The sequence below is a fragment of the Sorex araneus genome, chromosome 9 (assembly GCF_027595985.1).
Source record: "Sorex araneus isolate mSorAra2 chromosome 9, mSorAra2.pri, whole genome shotgun sequence".
Taxonomy (NCBI): domain Eukaryota; kingdom Metazoa; phylum Chordata; class Mammalia; order Eulipotyphla; family Soricidae; genus Sorex; species Sorex araneus.
Genome location: NC_073310.1, coordinates 34,758,323 through 34,778,144, shown reverse-complemented (window position 1 = coordinate 34,778,144; position 19,822 = coordinate 34,758,323). Strand labels below are relative to the sequence as shown.

At 40.0% G+C, this 19,822-nt stretch overlaps 1 pseudogene; it reads left to right on the top strand.

Moving 5' to 3' along the window:
* The first annotated feature begins 18,215 nt into the window (after positions 1-18,215).
* Positions 18,216-18,293, top strand: LOC129398954 (U4 spliceosomal RNA; annotated as a pseudogene).
* The last annotated feature ends 1,529 nt before the right edge of the window (positions 18,294-19,822 follow it).

Genomic DNA, 19,822 nt, shown 5'->3' with positions numbered 1-19,822 from the left:
TCAAGCATAGAGCTGGCAGTAACCCCACCCAAAACCAAAAGCAAAACCAAACAAAAAAGCCCACCAGATCCATCCCACACTTAGATATCTACCCAAAGAACATTAAAACATACTAATTAGAGAATATATGTTCACATCTATGTTCATTGAGGCACTTTATAATAGCCAGGAGCTAGAACACCCCAGGTAGTCGAGGACAGTTGAGTGAAGAACTGGCATACATACACAATAGAAATGATACAGTTATAGGAAATGATAAAATCCTGCCCTTTTTCCCTAACACTGATAGAACTGGGAGGGTCTTACAAAGTAAATAAATAAAAAGACACACAAACACTAGATGATCTCACTTACATATGGTATTTAGAGAAACAAAGCAAAGGAACAGACTACCACCAATGAAAACAAACCTTTGGACTCTAACCACAGAACTGGGTACCAAGTGCAGGGTACTAGGCCAAAATAATCCAATGGACTCTCATGAAGGGATATTGGTTTTTCAGTCAAAGGGGTAGTGTGGTAACACTGTACCTTTTAAGTATACATATTAACATTTACCTGCTTGTAAACTAATATACTCCACTAAAGGATAAATTTTTTTTAAGTAGGGAAAAATAAAGATTGTTTGACTGGATTCAGGAAGAGGTGATAGAGTTCCCTTCCTCCTCTCTTAAGTTCAGTGTGGTCAGGGATTGCCTCAAATCAATAACACCTGGAAAGCTCTCCCTACTCTTAACAGTAAGAGTTGTTAAGCCCTGCCTACTCCTAATAGATCAGTGCAGTTTTAGATGATGTGGCCAGGCTGTGCTGTGCTGATGGTCAGAATCCTGTGCTTAGATTACAAGAATTTTATAATATTTTAGTTAAAATATTTTAAATTTAAAATTTTTAAATAATTTAAAATTTAAATATTTTAGCTTCATATTCTTTCTGGGTGTACTACGGAAGATATTTGTAAATAGGTAGTGATTTCTTAAAAATAAGAGCTTGTATAGGATTTATTCAGAGTACATGAGAGTTTACAAGCCAAAAATCTTACTTTGATACTCACAAAGTTTCAGAATTTGCCTGTTTTTGTAGTTTAGAGGAAAACAACCAAGGGTCAGCCATACAGTGTGCAAGATCTGGCAGCCAGTTGACAATAATGTGATCTTTGAATCTGGCCTGATCCAAACCTGAACATTAAGGGCTGCTGGTCCCGCACCTACAGAGTTTTGGGTGGGACTCATGCAAATGGAACACATGGCACATTTTCTCTCAAAAGGCATTATTTTGAGTAGCAGCCAAGTGCCACACCAGCCTACACATTTCAAGTTGCAATAAAAATGGTGCTAAATATCCAACCCAAATATGATCACTCACACTTGCTATCAAGAAATAGGGTTGCTAGAAACTGTCAACCCTGTAATCCCAGAAATTTGAGAACCACAGAATCCCAAATTTTGTGAACCTTCAAACCGTTTAGAGGCTATGGAGCCTAGGAGTAGAGGATCAGCTAGAGAAGAGATTTATCCCAACCTGTTATGAGGTTTAGATTCAAAAGGACCAGGGGGGTACATTATAGAGTTCTGTGGACTCCTTAGGAACAACAGAAGTTTTAGACAGGGGTGTGGGTGTCAGGGGTGATGGGTTTGTCTGAGAAGACAGAATCTAATAGATAGGGATGAATGAAACTCTCATTGGTCAGAATCATGGATTAAGGATTACCTGGTAGGTTTGACTCTATCTGGGAGGACTGTAGTTGGCAGGTAAGAGTTGAATTGTTGACCTTGGGTTGGGCAAAGTTCAAAGACCTGTGCTATACATTTTCAAGGCTTGGCTGTCCAGAGACACTCAGAACCTGTCTAATCCCCAGTATCTCCATGTATACTGGGGATGTCTTTAATCAATTCTGCCCTAACCCAGATGAGCAGAAAAACCTAGACCAAATTCTAAAACCACAGAGCATCAGCGAAGGCAGGCCAATTGAAGATCAGCAAGGAGTTGCTGAGACCTCATGGGAGGTGTCTGAAGTCCCCAGCTGGCCAGCTGGCCACAGCTTTAACAGGGGTTCAGCATGGGGCTGCCGCTATTGCTTGAGTGCTTATCAGGCCAGGTGGCCAGAGCCAAGACAAACATTGCGTGTGAGCTTGCTGTTCTGCAAGCACTGCTTGAAAGTGCTATCTGAAATGTGGACTCTGGACTGAGGTCTCAACCGGAAAAAATTAAACATGAAACAGAGAAACAAAAGAAAATGTTAACTTTAACCATTTTACTTTATCTTAGAGATGTTCAGACCGAAACATTTCTAATGGCAAAGCCAAGATTTAATGGCTCTTTGAGAAAGAAGGAAAATGGGGTGTGAGGAGTGGACTTCCACAAATGGATACGGAAGTTAGAGTCTTAAGTACATAAAAAATTTTTTTAAAAAATGAAAAGAAAGAACCAGCCCCAGGGGGTGCTGTGAACTCTGATCTGTATGGGGTTGGGTATTCGAAAGACAGTCCACAGTCCTATCACAGACTCAGCTATCCAGGATTCAATTTCACTCGATTTGCTCAATTTCCTTTTCTCTTTCTTTGTCACACAATACAGTAGGGGAGGATATACCATAGCAGAAAGGTTTGTGAAAGTCAAGAACCAGACAGTAGGGAAAATTTCCAAATATCCTATCCCTAAGACAGAACTCAGAGCAGGCAACTCCTCAGACACAGCAGGAGAGAGTGGGGACATCAGCATTGTTGTGCGTTTTGGGGGCAATAAGCCATGTTCAACCTACCTGTCTCTACCTATTCCTTGCTGGAGAAAAATCTATAATGGGTTATGAGTGTGAGCTGCCTAAGCAAAGCAGTGAGGCCTGGATGCTAAGTGGAAACCAGGTCTCAGACAGCTACGAGAGCCACAAGAAATGGAGGGCCTTCTGTGGAGAAATGTATAGAATTGCCTTCTGATCAATGGATGCACTTATGAGGGAGACAAGAAATTTTCTATAAAACCTCTAGCAAATATTCCAAAAAAACCTTGAACAGCCTTGATGGAAGGGAAACTGGGAATGTACACTGGTGGAGAGATGGGTGATGAAACACTATAGGACTGAAGCCTAAGCATGAACAGCTTTCTAAGGGTCTATCTCACAGTGATTCAATAATAAAATTTTTTAAAACCCTCTGATCAGTCCTATCAAGATGAGCAAAAAAAAAAAAAGATGAGCAAATATAGGGAAGACAATTTTCCCTACAGTTATCAAAATCAGAAGGTCCAGATTTGAGAACAAGGAGTATCAGTTTAGTTTAGAGAATACTGAGCTTAAAAGTTCTAGGGATTGTACATGCAAACTAAAGTAGCACTTGCAATTTGCTTATTTATGCCTACCAAGAACTCATAACAGAAGAGTTATAGCAATGAATTTAAAGCTCCAGACAGAGATGATATATATCAGGAGAGAATATAGGGCTAAGCATGATTTGGATGGCATACAATTGACTTTAAAAGTTGAGTTGAGAGGAATCAATTAGCAAACAAAAATGAGGAAGCCTATGATATCTGATTCATTAGCTAAAGTTTTCCAACAAACCACACCCAGTATCTCATAGTTAATAACCAATAAATATTTATTGATTAATATGTAATCTTGACTTTCTCTACAAGGTTGGGGGACAAATTAGCTGGTGTTAATTAGCTTTGATGCAGTGATGCTGCATAACAAATACCCTGAAACTCAATGACTCACCAAGTTTCATGCCCATTCCAAGTATGAGGAACAGTTGGTCACCTCAACTATGCTCTACCCTGACAAGCATCTCTAGAGGCACTGCTCCCATCAAACCCACCTGTATTTCACCTGTATTTCACTAATCTACTCTGTTGTTCAGACAACAGAGTAGATTAAACAGATAGTCACTGTCACTGTCATCCCGTTGCTCATCGATTTGCTCAAGCAGGCACCAGGAACTTCTCCATTGTGAGACTTGCTACTGTTTTTGGCATATCAAATATGCCACAGGTAGCTTGCCAGGCTCTGCTGTGTGGGAGAGATACTCTCAGTAGCTTGCCAGGCTCTCCAAGAGGGGAGGAGGAATCGAACTCAGGTCAGCAGCATGCAAGGCAAAAGCCCTACCTGCTGTGCTATAGCTCCAGCCCTAAATAGATAGTAGGAACTTTAAAGTCCAGGGGTTTTGGGTTCAAATTCTGATTTTTTTCATTAAAGAATGCATGAATGCAAATTATTTGACATACTAAATAATCATATCATTTTCACTGCCTTTAAAGTTAATAAGACAATAGCTGCTGGGGTCAGGGGAAGCGGGGATGTTGAGGATTAAGCATAAGAAGCTTACATACGTTTTCCAAAAAGGCTGAACCAGTCAGCATTCCCACCAGCAGTGGAGAAGGGTCCCTTTCTCACCACATCCTCTCTAACAACAGTTGCTTTTGTTCTTTTGGATGTGTGCCAGTCTCTGTGGTGTGAGGTGGTACCTCATGGTTGTTTTGATCTGCATCTCCCTGATGATTAGTGATGTAGAGCACTTTTTCATGTGCCTTTTGGCCATTCGTATTTCTTCTTTGGGAAAGTTTCTGTTCATTTCTTCGCTCCATTTTCTGATGGGGTTGGATGTTTTCTTCTTGTAGAGTTCAACCAGTGCCTTATATACCCTTGATATCAACCCCTTATCTGATGGGTATTGGGTGAATATCCTTTCCCATTCTGTAGATCATCTTTGTATTTTGGTCACTGTATCTTTTGCAGTGCAGAAGCTTTTTAGTTTAATGTAGTCCCATTTGTTTATCTCTGTTTCCACTTGGTTGGCCAGTTGCATGTCATCTTTGAAGATACCTTTATCTTCAATATCATGGACGGTTTTGCCGACCTTGTCCTCAATGTACTTTATGGTTTGTGGTCTGATGTTGAGGTCTTTAATCCATTTTGATCTGACTTTTGTGCATGGTGTCAGGTCAAGGTCTAAGCCCATTCTTTTGCATGTGGTTGTCCAATTGTGCCAGCACCATTTGTTAAAGAGACTTTTCTTGCTTCACATTTCTTGCTCCCTTATCAAAGATTAGATGATCATACATTTGGGGTTGTGTGTAGGGAAATTCCACCCTATTCCATTGGTCTGCGGCTCTGTCTTTGTTCCAAAATTAGAAATTTAGCTCCCATTTGACCTAGCAATACCACTGCTGGGAATATATCCTGGAGAAACAAAAAAGTATAGTCGAAATGATATCTGCACTTATATGTTCATCGCAGCACTGTTTACAATAGCCAGGATCTGAAAAAAACCCAAGTGTCCTAGAACAGATGACTGGTTAAAGAAACTTTGGTACATCTACACAATGGAATACTATGCAGCTGTTAGAAAAAATGAAGTCATGAATTTTGCATATAAGTGGATCAACATGGAAAGCATCATGCTAAGTGAAATGAGTCAGAAAGAGAGATACAGACATAGAAAGATTGCACTCATCTGTGGAATATAAAATAACAGAGTAGGAGACTAACACCCAAGAATAGTAGAAATAAATACCAGAGTGTTGACTCCATGGCTTGGAAGCTGGCCTCACATTCTGGGGAAAAGGCAGCTCAGATAGAGAAGGGAACACCTAGTAAAATGTGGTTGGAGGCCATGCGGGGGAAGGGTATTGCGTGCTGAAAGTAGACTAGAGATTTAACACCATGGCCACTCAACACCCCTATTGCAAACCACAATACCCAACTGGAGAGAGAGAACAAAAGGGAATACCCTGCCACAGAGGCAGGGTGGGGTTGAGGGAGATGGGATTGGGGGGTAGGAGGGATGCTGAGTTTATTGGTGGTGGAGAATGGGCACTGGTGAAGGGATGGGTTCTCGAACATTGTATGAGGGAGACACGGGCACGAAAATGTATAAATCTGTAACTGTACCCTCACAGTGATTCACTAATTAAAAAATAAATAATTTTTTTTAATGTAAAAAAAAAAAAGAAGCTTACACACGAAGCTCTCAGTATATGACCTGGCATGTGGTCAGTATCTAAGTCAGAGTCTTGGTCTGGGACCCCAACGCCTAATCTGAATCCCAGATTTTCCGCAGTGTCAATCAGGGCTCTTTGCTTATATCTCAGATCTGGCTGTATCTATACCCCCTTGTGGTTGGTTAGCAAAGCACTCCCTAATATGGTCTCTAAGATATGTTGAGCTACAGGAAGAAGGCATTAAAAATAATCAAGAAAATTTTTTTCTTTAGTTTAATATAGTCCCATTTGTTTATCTCTCTTTCTACTTGATTGCTTAGTTCCGTGTCATCTTTGAAGATACCTTTAGCTTCAATATCGTGAAGGGTTTTGCCGACCTTGTCTTCGATGTACCTTATGGATTGTGGTCTGATGTTGAGGTCTTTAATCCATTTTGATCTGATTTTTGTGCATGGTGTCAGGTCAAGGTCTAAGTCCATTCTTTTGCATGTGGTTTTCCAGTTATGCCAGCACCATTTGTTGAAGAGACTTTCCTTGCTCCACTGCACGTTTCTTGCTCCCTTATCAAAGATTAGATGGTCATACATTTGGGGTTGTGTGTAGGGATATTCTGCTCTGTTCCATTGGTCTGCAGCTCTGCCTTTGTTCCAGTATGATGCTGTTTTAATTGTTACCGCTTTGTAATAAAGTTTAAGGTTGGAGATGGTGATGCCTCCCATCATCTTTTTCTCAAGAATTGTTTTAGCTATCCGTGGGAGTTTATTGTTCCATATAAATTTCAGGATTGCTTGATCCATTTCTTTAAAGAATGTCATGGGTATCCTTATAGGGATCGCGTTAAATCTGTATAATGCTTTGGGGAGTATTGGCATTTTTACAATGTTGATTCTCCCTATCCATGAGCAGGGGATATGTTTCCATTTCCTCATGTCTTCTTTTATTTCATGGAGTAGCATTTTATAGTTTTCTTTGTAGAGGTCCTTTACTTCTTTAGTTAAGCTGATTCCAAGGTATTTGATTTTCTGGGGCACAATTGTGAATGGGATTGCTTTTTTCATGTCCCTTTCCTCTGTCTCATTGTTTGCATATAGGAAGGCCATGGATTTTGGGGTATTAATTTTATAGCCTGCCACTTTACTGAACAGGTCAATTGTTTCTAAGAGTTTCTTACTAGAGCTTTTAGGCTTCTCCAGATATAGTATCATATCATCTGCGAATAGTGAGAGCTTGATTTCTTCCTTTCCGATCTGAATCCCCTTAATATCTTTTTCTTGCCAAATGGCTATTGCTAGTACTTCCAGTACTACATTAAAGAGAAGAGGTGAAAGTGGGCATCCTTGTCTTGTCCCCAATCTTAGAGAAAAGGCCCTTAGTTTTTCCCCATTGATGATAATTCTTGCCATAGGTTCGTGGTAGATGGCTTTGACTATCTTGAGGAAAGTTCCTCCAAAACCCATTTTGGTGAGAGTTTTTATCATGAAAGGATGTTGGATCTTGTCAAATGCTTTCTCTGCATCTATTGATATGATCATATGGTTTTTATCTTTATTTTTGTTGATATGATGGATTATGTTGATTGATTTCTGAATGTTAAACCATCCTTGCATCCCCGGGATAAATCCCACTTGGTCATGGTGTATGATATTTTTGATGAGTTGTTGGATTTTATTTGCTAGCATTTTGTTGAGGATCTTCGCATCAGTGTTCATCAGGGATATTGGTCTATAGTTTTCTTTGTTAGTGGTGTCTTTGTTTGCTTTTGGTATTAGGGAGATATGTGCCTCATAGAAACTGTTCGTGTTTGGGAGGATTCCTGTCTTTTCAATTTCCTGGAAAAGCTTGAGGAGAACTGGCAGCAAGTCTTCTTTAAATGTTTGGAAGAATTCGCAAGTGAATCCGTCTGGACCTGGGCTTTTGTTTTTGGGAAGACTTTTGATTATACAGTGACCAGAATACAAAGGCAATCTACAGAATGGGAAAGGATATTCACCCAATACCCATCCGATAAAGGGTTGATATCAAGGGTATATAAAGCACTGGTTGAACTCTACAAGAAGAAAACATCCAACCCCATCAGAAAATGGGCCGAAGAAATGGACAGAAACTTTTCCAAGGAAGAGATACGAATGGCCAAAAGGAACATGAAAAAATGTTCTGCATCACTAATCATCAGAGAGGTGCAAATCAAAACAACCATGAGATACCACCTCACACCACAGAGAATGGCACACATCCAAAAGAACAAAAGCAACTGCTGTTGGAGAGGATGTGGTGAGAAGGGGACCCTTCTCCACTGCTGGTGGGAATGCCGACTGGTCCAGCCCCTTTGGAAAACAATATGGACACTTCTCAAAAAAATTGAAATTGAGCTTCCATTTGATCCAGCAATACCACTTCTGGGAATATATCCCGGAGAAACAAAAAAGTATAGTCGAAATGATATCTGCACTTATATGTTCATCGCAGCACTGTTTACAATAGCCAGAATCTGGAAAAAAGCCCGAGTGCCCGAGAACAGATGACTAGTTAAAGAAACTTTGGTACATCTATACAATGGAATACTATGCAGCTGTTAGAAAAAATGAAGTCATGAACTTTGCATATAATTGAATCAACATGGAAAGTATCATGCTAAGTGAAATGAGCCAGAAAGAGAGGGACAGACATAGAAAGATTGCACTCATCTGTGGAATATAGAGCAACAGAGTAGGAGACTAATACCCAAGAATAGTAGTATATAATACCAGGAAGTTGGCTCCATAGCTTGGAAGCTGGCCTCACACGCTGGGGGAAAGTCATCCCAGATAGAGAGGGGAACACCAAGTAATATGTGATTGGAGATTCTGCGCGGGAAGGGAGATGCGTTCTGAAAGTAGACTAGAGACTGAACAGGATGACCACTCAATACCCCTATTTCAAACCACAAACACCCAAAAGAAAGGAGAGATATCAAATTGGAATGCCCCGACACAGAGGCAGGGTGGGGTGGGGGGATGGGGCTGGGGGTGGTGGGAGGGATACTGGGTTCATTGGTAGTAGAGAATGGACACTGATGGAGGGATGGGCTCTTAAACATTGTATGAGGGAATAACAAATGTGTGAATCTGTAACTGTACCCTCACTGTGACTCACTAATTAAAAAATTAATTAATAAAAAAACATTAAAATGAATTCATTTTACCCCCCAAAAAATATATATATATATTCTTATTTTGGAGTCAGCCCAACAGTACTCAGGACTTAATCTTCACTATGGGTTCATGGATTACCCTTCAGGTGCTTCAGGGACCAAATGGGGTGCTGGGGATCAAAAATGGGTTGGGCACATGCTCCAGCCTCAAATCAAAAAATCAAAAAATCAAAAAAGTAGGTAACAGTGCAGATATTTACCAAATGTAACCCACATTTGCTATAGTTGACATTAGGATTTGTCTCACTGAAACTCATACTTGCCTAGAAATATTCTTACAAGATTCCTTGCTTCCCAGGCCCAGCCATTAGTACTGTCTGTGTTTTGAGTGAGACCAAAATGTTGAGTAATAAAATTCCGCAGGCAGAAAGCTTTCCAAATGGTACTTAATACAAATTGCATTTGAACTAGACCTTGGCCTGAACTTCAATATCCAGAGTTTTTTTATTACTTATGAAGCCTTTTACCATGCTTATATAAAGAGGAAGAATTCATAAAATCCTAAGATCCAAAGTCTGGCATCCATCCCTCGTTTATCCATTGAAAACTGTCTTCTTTTGTCTTCATCCTCTAGTTAGATAAATAAATGATAGGTACTGTTATTACCATCTTGATTTCATAATGGCTGCTCAATTGTATTTACTTTTATAACTCAAATAAATTTCTATAATTCAGCATTTTTCTCTATTCTCAGTGATAGGTTTTATTTTATACCCATTTATTCAACCATTCATCTGTATCATGTACCACACCACAACCTAGGGATTTAGCAGCAAATAAATATGCAGCCTTTTCAGACAGGACAAATAAGAAAACAGAATCTGAAAGAGGATATATTTGGTCAAGTCCACATCACAGATTTGAGCTATATTGGACATCATCTGTTCTAAAAGGACCAGAAGTATAATTTATAAACATAAACAATGAAGTGATGGAGTTCTTTATTCAACACAAAGACAACAAAGCAATTAAATAAGGCATTAAATGAAACCCTTTTGTTTCATGACCACACAACTGGTCCTGCTATCTGTATAACATTTTTTAAGTAAGTTTCTATTATTTCCATAACTAAATGAGTATGAAAGAGGAAAGGTGCTACAGAAGAAGTTTGGGTCATCAGCAACACCTATGATATAGAACAGGGCATTTCTGTTTGCTGACCAATTGCCTGAGTTAAATATTTTGCTAGAGTACTTCCTTTCTAAGGTCTTAGCAGCAAAATATCCCAGAGCATTGTGAAGGATTTTATAACTTTGTCAAATGTTGATGAACTGATGAAGTAACAAAGCCATGTCCCTGAGTTTTTTAGAGCAAGAAGAAAAGGGGCATGTCATTGCTTGTGGGGCTCAGGCAGAGGCAGTAAGATGGGCACCACTCAGTCACTAGGGAAGAAAAAGATGCTTCTCTTGCACACAAAGGACTTTGGTTTTGTTAACATACTTGTATATCTACAGATTCTAAGGGGAAAACCTCATCAGTGGCCAAACCAGCATCAGTATAAATTGACTGGAGATTTATTCACGATAATATCTGTATCTCTTTTACTTTCTGTCTTGTAAAGGGAACCTCAGCCACCAAAGGAAGAAAAGTCTAAACATCTCTGCCATGGGGTTGAGATTGAACCCCAAAGTCATGCTGATTAAACCAGAAAATTTTGCCCTACTTTCTGTCAGAAAATTGATCAGTTTACCCTTCTGGAAGACAGCATGAATTGTTTTTTTGTTAGTTTGGTTATTTTTTTTAAAACTCATAACTGATCTGTTTTACTCATACTCATGTTTGGGAAGATAGGAAAGTAGATGGGTGGCTAGCCTGTCCTGGTGACAATATTCTGGCTTGTCATATTGACAAGAATTTATTGGGTGAGATTAGAATAAGCCATGTGTCCCACCAAGTCTCTATTGGCCCATCTGCCAAATAAGGAAGTCGAAACACCTCTGATCTGGTAGCTGGGATGACCCTAGGAGTTGGGATCAAAGTGCTTAGTTCCCAGAATCATTTAGACCTCCAGCCACCTCCAGGCTCAGAGTGACTTTTTCATAAGTCTAGGAGGAGTGTGTCAGAGAAAGAACATGCTGTACATAGAACAGCAGGCATTGTATTCTGGACCAAATATTCTGGGTAGACTCTTCCTTTCACTGGCTCCTTGTGGGGCCACATCCCGAAGGTAAAGAGGCCCTTCCTGGAGTGGATTAATTCCCTCTCACTGGCTTTAATGGTTCACACATTTTTCTTGTTACATAACTGATATTTAAGACATAAAATAAGCTGTGACTGCAAATATCCCTATCCCTTCAGCTCACTCTCTCCCACGGCCAACTTACTGGCAAAGAGAAGTGTGCTGTGTGAAAGCACCTTCTCCTTATTTCTTTTCCTCAGGAACTTCACTCTAACATGGATTCTCTACAGCTCCCGTTTGCCCAGTGAGCAGCAGTCAGGGCTGATGAGAGGGTGACTGCAGGAATGGATCCCTTCTGTCCATCTTTCTAGACCAGGAGTTACATGTGTTCCAGTGGTTCTTTCCCAGAAATTTTGGACTTTCAGGCAAAGAGGAAGGCTCAATGGTTGTGCATGGCTTTGATGGTTTCACAAACTCTGGGGTGCTAGAGCCAAGAGGAAGTCATCAAGTTTTTTTCTCTCCGGTTTTGCAACTAGCTGGCAAACCAGTTCCAGAGAGTCTCCCCATGGGAAAACTACACCCTCAGAGTATTGTAAAGGAGTTTAGATCTTTGTCAAATGTTGATAAACTGATGAAGTAACAAAGGCATGTCCCTGAGTTCTTTAGAGTAAGAAGAAAAGGGAGATGTCATTGCTGGTGGGGCTCAGGCAGTGGCACGGAGATAGACGCCATCAGTCACTAGAGATGAAGAGTCAATCATTCTCCTATCTTCTCTCTCTGTTGCAAGCATAGATCATGGACACAGACACACACACACACACGTAGAAGTTCCTACCAAATTGGAAAACTAGATGTAGATAAAGTAGTTTGGGGCAAAGTTTCTCAGCAACAATCAAAGCATACCTCCTAACAGTTTTCTTCCAGAGTGCTCAAGCATCCCTTTACAATCACCCTCTTACATTTCTCACTGAAAAGGCAACTGATCCCAGTTATGAGTATCCCACCAGATAGTTCCAGGATGCATGGAAACGTTCCACAGGTTTTCATTCTCATTTTATTTATTTTGAACCCAGGAATGACATGTGAGTTATGCTCTCTACCACTAAGTCACTCACATCTCTGGTCCTGACATGTGTTTATTATCTGTTGCCTCCAGAATAAATTGCAGTGACTTTCATCTGAAAACAGATATTCAAAATGTTATGGCAGACTAGAAAACTCCAAATTCTCAAAGTCATAAGTTAAGCCCTTCAAACTGGAAAAAAAGAGCAAGCAGACAGTACTTGAAAGTTATATGTATATCTGTGTGTACACACATCACATTAGAGAAAATAAGTAAAATCAACAAATACACAGCATAAAAGATCAATACAAATAACATATTTCTACATGCTAACAATCAAAATAAAAAGATTAAAAGAAATCATACATAAAAAATTTAAATACCTAGAAGTAAATTTAAACAAGTATGCAAAAGATGTATCCAGTAAAAACTGTAAAACATTACTGAAATAAATGCTTTATGAAGAATATGTGAGTGAAAACCCACCTGTGTTAATGGATTAGAAGACTTAATGTTGCTAAAATGACACTACACAAAGCAATCTAAAGATTCAGTGTAATGCCTTCTAATATCTCAATAGATCTTTTTTTTTTCAGAAATAGAAAAAACCCATTCATTCTACAACTCAAATGGGCTTTCAAAGGTCCACCCAAAGCAAAAAAATGAACAACTGATAAGAGAACTCTTGGATGAATTCAAGTGAAACAACATAAAAATCACTGGAGTCCCAGAGACCCACAAAAGCAATTTCAATGACAAGTTAAAGACATCATGACTGAGAAGTTTCCAGAGTTAAAGATTGTATGCAGAAAGATTCAAAAGGCCCAAAATACACCAGCTAAAAAAGACAGACCTAAAGGAAAAAAAAAGACCTAAAGAAAAGGACTCTAAGTTTAACCAGATTGATGAAAGTCATAGAGATAGAATGCTGAAAGGTGTGCTATCAACAAAAAATTACATACAAAGGAGCATCCTTAAGATTTACAACAGCTGCTCTCCACCCAGATGTGACCCCGAGCTGCTGCACAGGAATGGCTCCTCCATTCCTGAATGCCCATGATGCCGGAGGCCCACTAACTACTTTCAGCACTCAGCTGCTTCTTGCATAAATGCCTCTAGACTGTGAACTAAGGGACGGTTCTCAGCCTTTCCTTTCACCGGCAGGGTGGAGGCTGCAATCTTATAAAGCCCAATAAACAGAGGTACGATTTGCAGTGATGAGACTTCTGGCAGAAATCTCTCTGGACTTAATTACTAAAATACCAGAAATCCAAAACCTCATTTGCTCTTCATTCTCAGCAATGGAAAACAATTTATCAAATTATGCCTTTTCGGCAGGTTTGATTGTTGGGGGAAAATTTTAAATAATAATAGTGAGTTCTCTGTTGAAATATTGAATGTAATCAAAGTAAAGAGAAAGTAAAGTGAAAATCATTAGCCACACAGGCGGGGTTGGGGTGGGATGGGAGATATAGTTGGGTTCTTGGTGGTGGAACATGTGCACTGGTGAAGGGATGGGTGTTTGATCATTGTATGACTGAGACTTAAACATGAAAGCTTTGTAACTTTTCACATGGTGATTCAATAAAAATTTTAAAAAATTAAATAGGTTTACAACAGATTTTTCAAATGAGACCCTTTTGACCCAAAGACAATGGGCAGGGGGAGTATAATTTTTTAAAAAATCAATGAAATGAATGCCTTGCCAAGAATACTTTATCCAGCCAGATTCTCATTCAGATTTGAAGGAACAATACAGAGATTTACAATTAAGCAACAACTCAGGAACTTCATAAACTAGAAACCATCTTTAAAAGAAGTAAAAAGGCTACTTTAAGATAAGCCAAATCTCAAAAATACAGCAAATTTCAGAAAAATGTCACGAAACTCCATTACAATAATCTCACTTAACGTCAACAGCCTAAATACACCAATTAAGAGATACAGAAATAAGATTGATTAGAAAACCAAATTCAAATTGGATCAAAGAGTAAATCAAGGAAGAAATAAAAAGAGTCCATGAAATTAATAGAATGAAGACACAAGCTTCCAGAACCTATGGGATAGAGCCAAAGCTATATCAAGGGGGAAATTCACAACAATGCAGGCCTATATTAAGAAAGACAGAAAAGCTCAAATCAACAACCTAAACGCACATGTCAAAAATCTGGAGAAGAAAGAACAAATAAATTTAAAAAGTAGCAAAATGAGGGAAATAATAAAACTGGAACAGAAATCAACAACATAGAAACCAGGAAAATGATTCAAAGAATCAATGAAACCAGGAATTGCTTCTTTGAAAAAATAAACAAGGTAGATAAGTCTAGCTAAACTCATGAGAAAAAAAACAGAAATAAGATTCCAATAAATCAGATCAGAATAAAAAGGAAGAAATTAAAACATACTTCAGAAATTCAAAATTTCTATGATCACCTTCTGTTCACAAGCTGGAAAAAACCTAAAAAAAAAACTGTTCTTGATAGGAAAGTCAAGAACTCTGATGAAGACCCCACCAGATCCCAAACCCCTCTCAGAAAGATGAGAATCACTTCCTGAACCATGTCACTGGACTTCATTGAACATGACAAGCAGCATCAGAGCAATATAGGATGTTCGTCTTGCTCACCAAACACTTGAATAACCAAGCTTCTACTTACTGGATCCACAGATCATTTCTAATGAGCATGAAATTTCCTAGTATGTAGAATGAACACTGAATATAAGAAGGAGGTTAAGGGAAAGAATTGGGATCAGATTGGACAGAGTAATAGGGATAAAGGGCAGAGAGCAAGCGATTGGTGAGCCCAGATGAGGGGTTAGGGAAGGAGGGAGCTATTCTGGGCCCTACATTGCTACTAACTTTGCTAGATCTGGGGCCCACACCCTCCTCTGGCAGCTCTGTGAGAGGATAATTGCCCAATTAACAATCATTCCCAGGTTTTTGTGTTATAATCAGAAAGCTAAAGGCTCTGAACAGTGACTGCAAATGAGATTACCTCAGCTGACCTCAGGAGGAAGACTCCTGTGAAATCTCGTTAAGGTCAGGCATGTGCATCTTTATGAAACCCTCAGGGCCTCCTGCCTGGGACCATAGGCAAACATCTGGCCCTCCTGTCGTTGGTTTCATCAAGTAGAAAAATCTTTGGCCCATTTATGAGAATTTGGATAGTTCAAGAGGAAATTTTAGAGCCAAAGAGTGGACAGACATTGAAAATACAGGGAAAACTTTTGTGAGATTGTTTGTAGGCCAACAGATGCCAAGGACCAGACTACAGGAAATTTTCCCCTAATTCAAATTACTAACACTCCTAGGTCTGATAAAATAGGATTAAGCCACATGGTGGGTGTAACAGCCCACCGTTGCACAAAGACTTTAGTTTAAGTTAGAATTGAAATCAATAAATGAGTTATTTCTGTATTGGAGGAAACAAAAGGACTTAACAAAAGTTCTCAGCAATAATCAGGACACACACACACACACACACACACACACACACACACACACACACACCCCTAGATAAGAGAACCAGGGTGAAAAGTGAACTAAGAATGGCACCATACATCAAGACCCAAGCTCTTAATCATATTTAACTTCAGAGTAAAATTAATGGGCAAGGGCATGTATTCTGCCCTGCACATGTGATACCTGAACACATGTGTTGCCCGCATCCCCTCTTGAGATGTGCACTTTCAAATGTAATGTTGGATGTGTGCTGGGGCTCTCTCTCCACTCTAGAGAAAGTCATGGCCGATTTTCTCTCTTCATCACCCCCCCTCTTTCTCTTTATCTCTCTCCCTCTCCTGAACCCCCAGAACTACCAACTAAAACCTGCTTCTACAAAACAAAGAAGAAAGAAAGAAAGAAAAGGAAGGAAGGAAGGAAGGAAGGAAGGAAGGAAGGAAGGAAGGAAGGAAGGAAGGAAGGAAGGAAGGAAGGAAGGAAGGAAGGAAGGAAGGAAGGAAGGAGGGAGGGAGGGAGGAAGGAAGGAAGGAAGGAGGGAGGGAGGGAGGGAAGAAAGGAAGGAAGGAAGGAAGGAAGGAAGGAAGGAAGGAAGGAAGGAAGGAGGGAGGGAGGGAGGGAGGAAAGGAAGGAAGGAAGGAAGGAAGGAAGGAAGGAAGGAAGGAAGGAAGGAAGGAAGGAAGGAAGGAAGGAAGGAAGGAGGGAGGGAGGGAGGGAGGGAGGGAGGGAGGGAGGGAAGGAAGGAAGGAGGGAGGGAGGGAGGGAGGGAGGGAGGGAAGGAAGGAAGGAAGGAAGGAAGGAAGGAAGGAAGGAAGGAAGGAAGGAAGGAAGGAAGGAAGGAAGGAAGGAAGGTAGGAAGGAAGGAAGGAAGGAGGGAAGGAGGGAAGGAGGGGAGGGAAGGAGGGAAGGAAGGAGGGAAGGAAGGAAAGAGGGAGGGAAGGAAGGAAGGAAGGAAGGAAGGAAGGAAGGAAGGAAGGAAGGAAGGAAGGAAGGAAGGAAGGAGAGAAAGAAGAAAGAAAGAAAGAAAGAAAGAAAGAAAGAAAGAAAGAAAGAAAGAAAGAAAGAAAGAAAGAAAGAAAGAAAGAAAGAAAGAAAGAAAGAAAGAAAGAAAGAAAGAAAGAAAGAAAGAAAGAAAGAAAGAAAGAAAGAAGTAGATGAAAAGAGAGGAAACGAAAGAAAGGAAGAGAGGGAGGGAGGGAGTGAGGGAGGAAGGGAAAGAAAGAAGGAAGGAAGAACCACTGCCATGTTGACTTACCCACTGTCCCTGTTCTACTGCTTCTCTACTTTAATCTCCAAGGAGATACATACCAGGCAGCTAAAATGCATGGGTTTTCACACACCAATCCCTGTGGCTGAAAATTGGGGTGCCCTTGGGAGGCAGGTAAGCTGAGTACCAACCTTGCCAGGGTCCTGGCAGCCACACCCACATCCACAACCCATTGCTGCAGTCATACCAAGGACTCAACTCTACAGCTTTATGAATATCCTCTGCAGAGATGTCAAAATGCAAATAATTTCAGATGCCATGTGTTGCTTCTTGGAGTTGGGATGGGCAGTCTACCCCTCTCCCCTGTACTTCTGGAAACCCCAGCAGCCACACCCACCTCTCACATCTGCTGCCATGTCAACTCATTAACCCAGACCATAGATCCTGAAGTATCTAGACTGCACAGCCGCATATGCATCTCCAAATTCTTCAATACTGAAATTCTAACAGGAGCATACTAAATTAAATGGGAAAGTAACATAGAAGCCAACTAAGCTCAACAAACAAAAACAATAAAACAGAAGACTCAACTAGCAACAAACTTAAACAAATTTAAGTTAAATTCTTAAACAAAGACTTAATAACCCTATGATCAGACATAACAATTTCATATAAAAATTGATTGTTCATACTTATTGATATTGGGGCTTTATTATATAATCAATTTCAACTCTAGAATTATATCAACAGTCATGTCTATAATTAAAATTGTAATAAATTTTAATTTTTTAATTAAAAAGACTTTTAAATAAAGAAAATGATGGCCAGGAAGCTGAGAAACCTGCACAGAAAAACACTATGATTTGGTAGAATTCTTTAAAATGTCCTTGAAATTTCTTTTAGTGAGAAAAACCAACATTGAGAAGGTAGCAGACTGCTGCACTTGTTGGGATAGTATATTCACTGAAAAAAAGAGCAATCAGTTAACAGTTGCTTAAGAATAGTGCTCAAAATACCTGCCAGAATGGCTGGTGAGTACCAAATTGTAGTTATGAGATAAATAATTCACCTCTAGGTTATATCAGGAGCAAGTGTACTCATTCAAGATGTGTGCAGAGGAGTGTGTAAGGTGCCTTGGTGGAGCACCAAGATTTGGGTCTTTCCATTTCGTTAGAGAAGGGGCATCCTCCTACCAGCCTGCATTAATGCGTTTCCCCCACCCTGTCTCTCAATTGGAAGAACTCAAGCTTTTTGCAGTGGCAGTATTATAGCCAATGAGGTTTGTCCAAGGTTCAATTATTGCTAATTGAAAACTTCTAGATTGGAAGAGTCCAGTTTTCATCTACCAGTCAGCCTACTCCCTCCCTTCCACCCTGTACCCACCCACTCCTGTATTTATTCTGGGGAGTTTCAAAGCGTGGTCCATTCTCATTGGCACTTAAATTCAAGATGTTAACTGCTCTCACCAACTACATAAAACCATGTCCAGTGTCTTCCAGGACTGGTGATTTCAAGTACCAATGCATGAGACTTGGTGTATGAGAGTCTGAGACCGGGCCTATGTAGTCTGTGGAGAGCATGCATGCCAGCACCCTCATCCTTTTCTAATAAATACGTTTTCCATGAGCTCCTGAAAATAGAACAACTCAATGAAGCACAGAACTGGGAGTAACCCCTTAGTACTACAGGCTGTGGCCCCAAAACTGAAATAACAAAAGACTTTTCCCCTTTTCTCATATGTCTTTAGACCCCAACGTTGTGTAAAATAGCCTTGCCTCTATAAAACTTGTTAGTCTCCCAATACTCCTTGAACCCCTCACCACTCACCACTCTTACTTCTTCATTCTTACCCTGAACACTCCTCTGTCCAACACCGAAGAGAGGAATTATTACTCAGGTGATGAGTAGTGGATGCTCTACATTTTTAATGTGTGAAATGTGAAATAGGGTATATGCCTCATAGAATATTAGCTCAGTGATATAAGCTATATTGTTACTGTATACCTTACTTATGTGTTAGATAGTATATTAGATGCTGGCAATAAAATGGAATCAAGAAAAGAAAAAGAGCAACAATGAAAGAACTCAGGGTAAAGTCTAAATGCAAAGCCTATGATTTGGCATTCTTCTGTATCCCAGTACAAACAAGACTCTTTTGAAATGGGTGTTCTTTTCATCAAGTGTGTTCAGCCCATTCACCAAGGACCCCGATACAATATCTGCCCCAATAGAAATTGGGCAGAAACAGCCATCTCACTTTTATGTAAACATAAAAGAAGAACTTTTAGAAAACTTGACTCTGTTATTATGAGGAGTTGAAAAACTTTCCTGTCAGAGGCCAGAGTTTTGGGGGGTTCCCCTCTTCCCTTCCCTTATGGGAACCCAGACAGCCACATGTTCTCAGACAGAAGTCAGTACATAAAACAGTAGATAAATTAAAGGGCTGAGTCCATACTCCAATAAAACTTTATTCACAAAGGCAGTGGTGGGATCTCTGGCCACAGAGATCCCCTAGCCAGAATTTTTCAATCTCTTGCTCTGTGATACTTCATGAAAGTAAAAGTCTGATTGCTCTACACACACAACTCTAGGACAATTCCTATCTCTCAACCCCCAGTCCTTTCTATGTTAAAATCTTGGAACTGCCCTATCCCCTACAGAATGTTCACAGCTACACACATAACCTCCCCTCCCAACACACAGGAACGTCTCTCTACATAGCACTAATTTGAGGTACCTGCCAGGCTGTGGGCCAGGAGAATTGAAATCTGAGTTAGACCTTAATGACAGTGACAGAGAAGATTAGTGTGCTCTTTCCTGTCCATACAGGAAATTTTATGTTCTTTTTCCAA